This window comes from Delphinapterus leucas, chromosome 8 (genome assembly GCF_059928025.1).
Source record: "Delphinapterus leucas isolate spDelLeu-1000000601 "Yukka" chromosome 8, BTC_Dleu_Yukka2, whole genome shotgun sequence".
NCBI classification, from domain to species: domain Eukaryota; kingdom Metazoa; phylum Chordata; class Mammalia; order Artiodactyla; family Monodontidae; genus Delphinapterus; species Delphinapterus leucas.
In genome coordinates this window covers 61,778,418-61,784,343 of record NC_143136.1, presented here as the reverse complement: position 1 = coordinate 61,784,343, position 5,926 = coordinate 61,778,418, and the positions used below count along the sequence as shown (strand labels likewise).

The window sequence follows — 5,926 nt, the reverse complement described above, 5'->3', positions numbered from 1 at the left end:
ATAGGTATGGTTGGATCGCAAAATGAAAATGAACCAGTTAGAGCCGAGGCAGATGAAGCTATGTTCATAAAGGCGCTGGGAAATGGTGGATCTTACAAGCTGTGTTAAAGTTTGAACTTTATCCTTAAAGTAGTGGGAGGCCATTGAGAGATTTTAAGGAAAATAATGATTGTATTTTAGAAGGAGCATGCTAGTAGCCAGGTAGAAAAATATGTTCTCAAACTACAGGTCATGATCCATTGGTCAGATATGAAATCACTGTAGTGAGTCACCAATAGCTGGGTTTTTTTTTAATTTAAATACATAAAATAGAAAATAGCACACATTGCAAAAGAGTATATGGGAATTATGGTTTTGTGAAACTTTTCATTCAGAGTGTGTGTGTGTCCTAGATCTTGATGTGAAATGTATTTCTTCCTATGGATCTCCATTTTTAAATATATGAAAGTATAGAGAACAGACTGGAGTGGAATACAAAACTCCACTGTTACATAATTCTAGCAGTTCAGTACTGTAGCCTGAAAGTGGTAGTAGCAGAGATGCAGTGGAACAAAGATGTTATTTTAGAGGTAGAAAGAACAGACAGAAATTGGTGATGAATTAAATGTGGGGAGAGGTAGAGGTCAAGGATGACTCCCAACTGGATAACTGGATGCATGATAGTGGTGATATCACCTGAAAAAGGAGCACAGAAAGAACAGCAGATTTGCTGGAGAATATGGCGGTTCACTTACACAGGTTGAATATAGGAAGTATATTGTTTTCTATGCTGTAACAAATTAAAGCAACTTAGTGGCTTAAAACAGTACAAATTGATTACAAATTGATTATCTTACAGTTCTGGAGGTCAGAAATCCAAAATGGATCTCACTTGGTGAAAACCAAGGTAACAGCAAGGCTCCATTCTTTCTGGAGGCGCTAGGAGGGAATGCTTCCTTGCCTTTTTTTTCCAGCTTCTAGAGCCCTCCTGCATTCCTTGGCTCAGGGCTCCATTCTTCCGTGTCCAAAACCAGCACTGTCCGACTGATGCCTTTTCACATTGCCATCTCTCTAGTCCTCTCTCCCCTGTTGTGATTTTTGTGAAATTAGCATTTGTTAAGTAGACCACAAGGGAAAGTGAAATAGAGAAATTTATTACTCATAGGTCCTAGAGGAGGTACATGGCACACGTCAAAGGGGCCACGGGGTGGGGGGTGTCAAGGTGCAGGAGAGAGTGAGCAGCAGGACCCTGGGTACATGTCTTACTTAGGGTCTACAATTGAGTGCTTTTGGGGTTCCTAGGCTAAGTCCAGATTGGTGGATTCAAACTAAAAAGAGCAGAGTTTTGGTAACCTCTGTGGAGGTCTTTTCTAAGTGGGGTGCACAGGGGAAGGAGCTGGGAAGCAGGAGAGACTATTTATCACCAGGGGCACTGGGAAAGTCATATCTGGGATTTATACTTACTTGTGAATCTGCAGGCTATTGTCTAGTACATGGGCTGTTATCTGGGCATGCACTTGAGGGAGAGGCTAGTGTCAGTTCAAGGCCCCTGTAGGCCACTTAGCCACTCAAAATGAATGCCAAGGCAGCAATATTATGAAATAGTTTAGCTAAATTCTCAACACCCTTCCTCCCTCTTCTACCTTAAAGGCTTGTAATTACTTTGGGTCCATCTGGAGCGTCCAGGGTAATCTTCCCTGTCTTAATGTCAGCTGATTAGCAACCTTAATGACATCTGTAGCCTTAATTGTCCCTTGCCACGTAACCTAACATATTTATGGGTGCTGGGGATTAAGACATAGACATCTTTGGGAGGTGGGGGGATTATTCTGCTGGCCATAGGTAATATTGTGTGTTAGTTGTTTTGGAATTTATGGTATGGAGCTTGGAAGAGACACTTTGGCTGATGATATACACCTTATTTAGGAGTCTTAGGAGCTTAGACTCAGCGAGATAACACATAACAGAGATATCTCTTTAGTTCAAGATAGTAATCAAAGGTAAGGCATTGGTAGCCCACAGAGAAAGTGTAGTCTGAATAGAAGAGGACTGAAAGTAGAATTATCTTAAATGATAAACAACATTTAAGTGGTAGTCCAGGAAAGAAAAATGCACAAAAGAGAAACTGAGAAGAATAGCCAAGAGGAGAATCAGGAAAGCGAATATAGTAGATACCATTGGTCGCCTGCTTAGCATCATCCCTCCCTGCTTCTTTGCTAAGAGACCCCTGATTCTGTTCAGATATTCACTCCACACACACATAGCCATGGGACTCAGAAAAGATACCCTCAGCCAATCAGGGTATGGCATTTCTCTGGTGACTATTACGGTTCCAAAAGTGGACATGTGGCCTCCATTGGCCCAGTCAGATCAAGGACTTTATTTCATGATTGGGAGGAGAGGTTCCTCCATTCCTCTGGTTGGGAACCAGGAAGCATGCTACGCTACTTACTGTTGGCAGCCGTTTTGTGATCATGAGAGGAACTAATCTTAGGATGTTGTGGACAGTAAAGCAGAAAGAACCTAGATTCCTGGTGATGTTCAATCATGCTATCCATTGCTCTGGAGCCAGCCCTCTATTTGAGCTTACTGTTAAGTGAGATAAACTTTCTTATTGTTTAAACCAGTTTGGATTGAGGTTTCTTTTACCTGCTGCCAAAAGCATCCTAACTGACATCTGAGTACAGAAATCCAGAAAAGAGTTTCAAGATCTGGGAAGATCTACTTGGCCAGAAGTTATAGAGAAGACAAGTAAGGTAAGAACTAAAAAGTGTGATTGGACGGCAACAAAGAGGTGGTTGGTGACATTAGGGAGAGCAGTGTCAGTTGACTGGGGGAGGAAGGAGAGCCATATTTCAGTGAGTTTGAGTGAATTGGAGTGAGGAAAACAAAAATAAGGAGTTTGACATTGAAGGTAAGAAAAAAGACTAAGTGTTGTGGAGGACATAAGGCAAAAGGAGTATTATTTTTTAAATATTTAAGATGAGCATGTTTAGTAGGAAGGATGATAGTCATATGTACTGATAGCCTATTATGTGTTAGGCACTGTACCATATGTTAATTCCGTATGGTAATGTTATATGTTAATTCCACATGTTAATATTTTTAGTCTTCGTAACACCTGCATGGGGGTAGATGTTATTATCCCCATTTACGTGTGAAGATATTGAGACCTAGGAAAGATTGAGGGTAACTTTCTGAAGATCATAAACCTGGGAATTGGCAGATTCAAATCCAGGTCATTTGCTTTTGATGGTTTTATAACTTTGTCAATCAGAGGTCAGTTCTCATCCACACCGACTGAATGTAGATTTTTGGAAGTGGTGACAGATACATAGGTGACCAATGTATAGAGCTTGTTTGGTGAATCTTCATCCTCATTACATTTTCTGGACAGTCACACATGGATACAGTATGGGACATTCCTTATTCCTTCAGCCCAGACAGCTTTGCTGAGCCTGGTGTCAATGAGCATATCTGGAATTCGCACCTCCTCCGTGGCAAATTTCCGAATCTCTGTGAGTGCCCATGGGGTGTGCTTCTCGAAACCCACTCCATGGATGTGCTTGTGAATGGAGATGGTGTACTCTCTGGTCGCTACCTTATGGTTGGCAGAACGGCCCTTGTCCTTCTCACCACGCTTCTTTCAGAGCCATTCACAGGGCCCGGGTTAGAAAGGAAGAGCATAAGGTATTCCAAATCCAGATCATTTTACTCTAATGCCCTACCCTTCACTGTACTTACCTCCCTAAGATTCCAGTAGAGAGGAGCAGATTGAAGAAAGGGGAGTGATTTATTAAGTAAAGACCATCTAATACCTTAGAGAATGTATATAACATAACCTTAGTGAGTGGCAGTTGGTTCTATCTGGACCACGCTCCAGCAGTCCAAACGTGGAATCAGAATTGCCTCTCTTTTGTGCTCCTCATATAGCTTTCAGTTACCCTTCATTTCTTTATATAGTTGACCCTTGAACAACGCTGATTTGAACTGTGCGGGCCCACTATATGTGAACTTTTCTCAGTAGTAAATACTACAGTACTATATGGTCCACAGTTGGTTGAATTCACGGATGCCAAACCACAGATGCCGAACGGTGGTTACTGAGGGCCAACTATAAGCTATACTCAGATTTTCGACAGCATGGAGGATTAGCACCGCTAACCCTCATGATGTTCAAGGGTCAACTGTATATTAAGCAAGGTGATAACCTACATTCCCTTTAATTGAAGTGTGTTTTTTCCCTTTAACTATACCCTTGGTTAATTACATGTAAGGTATATGTAATTTTGGCATCTTGCCTGGAATATTGATGTTGGACAAGCAGGAGAGGGGGGTGGGAAGCACTTGACCAGAGCTCATGGTGCCAGATGTGAAGAAAAGCCTGGATCCACTGGAAATGCTTTGCAGTTCTGGGCAAGTGTCCTATATTGTGCAGTATTGAGAATTCACAAGAGGCAAGTAAGATGTAGCCTCCAAGGCCACACTAAGGAGGACAAAGGTCTCTCTGATTGGCTTTCCTAATAAACTACCCAGCTGACTTGGGATATGTTACAGTGCGGGGTGGGGCTGTGTGTGTGCAGAAGTTGGAGAGGCTTGTTAAGTAAAGCACTGGGAGATGAGATGGACTTGCATAGCCTTGTTCATAATGCACCCTTCTGAACCAGGAGACAGCCTATAGCAGACACTGGTTGATTCCCCCTCCAGCCTTTTCAACCTAGGTGATAAGTCTAAGCTAATCACGGTACTCCCATCCCACTTGCTCTAGTTTGTTTGTTTGTAACAGCTTTTAAATGTCATTGACATAAAAATTATATTTTTATATATATTTAGGGTGAACAACTTGATACACATATACATTGTGAAATGACCACCACAATCAAGCGAATTAACATATCCATCACCTCTACATGGTGACCTGTGTGTGTGTGTGTGTGTGTGTGTGTGTTGAGAAGATTTAAGATCTATCCTCTTAGCAAATTTCAAGTACAGGCATACCTCAGAGATATTTCGGGTTCAGTTCCAGACCACCACAGTAAAGCTAGTATCACATTAAAGTGAGGCACATGAAGTTTTTGGTTTCCCAGTGCATATGAAAGTTATGTTTACACTATATTGTAATCTATTAAATGTGCAGTAACATTATGTCTAAAAAAATAATATGCATACCTTAATTTAAAATACTTTATTGCTAAAAAATGCTAACCATCATCTGAGCCTTCAGCAAGTCATAATCTTTTTGCTGGTGGAGTTCGAAATATTGCAAAAATTATCAAAATGTGACACAGAGACACAAAGTGAGCAAATGCTATTGGAAAAATGGCCCCAATAGACTTGCTTGACCCAGGGTTGCCACAAACCTCCAATGTGTAAAAAAACGCAGTATCTGTGAAATGCAATAAAAATGAGGTAGGCTTGTGTATACAATAAGTATGTTAACTATCGTTACCATGCTGTACCTTAGATCTCCAGAACTTATTCACCTTACATAATTGAAACTTTGTACCCTTAGACCAATATCCCTTTACTACTAGTTATTACTAGACATGGACAGAACTCAGCCAGTCTCAGCTAATAAAACATGAGACAAGAAAGCATAGAGCCCTCATGCGTACTTGCAGCATCTTAGAACCATGGGAAGCTTTATGCTGAAGCCAATGCTAAGGACAGCAGAGGAGAGAAAAGAAGAACCTGGTCCTTGATGACATTTTTATTGACAGTCATCTCTGGTTTAGTGCCTGCCCTACCTCTGAATATCCTGCGTAAGACAATAAATTTTCTTACTGTTTAAGCCAGATTGTTTCTGATTTTCTATTACTTTGCAGCTGAGAGCATCCTACTGTATGTATCTGCCACAGCATAGCAAGCATAATGACACCAATAACATCCTCTAAGACTGTAAGCCTAACTGGACTCTTTAGGGTACCATCAGGTCCCCAAGGGTCAT

At 41.2% G+C, this 5,926-nt stretch overlaps 1 pseudogene; it reads right to left on the bottom strand.

Moving 5' to 3' along the window:
• Window positions 1-3,010: 3,010 nt before the first annotated feature.
• LOC111172985 (large ribosomal subunit protein eL31 pseudogene) lies at window positions 3,011-5,926 on the bottom strand (annotated as a pseudogene).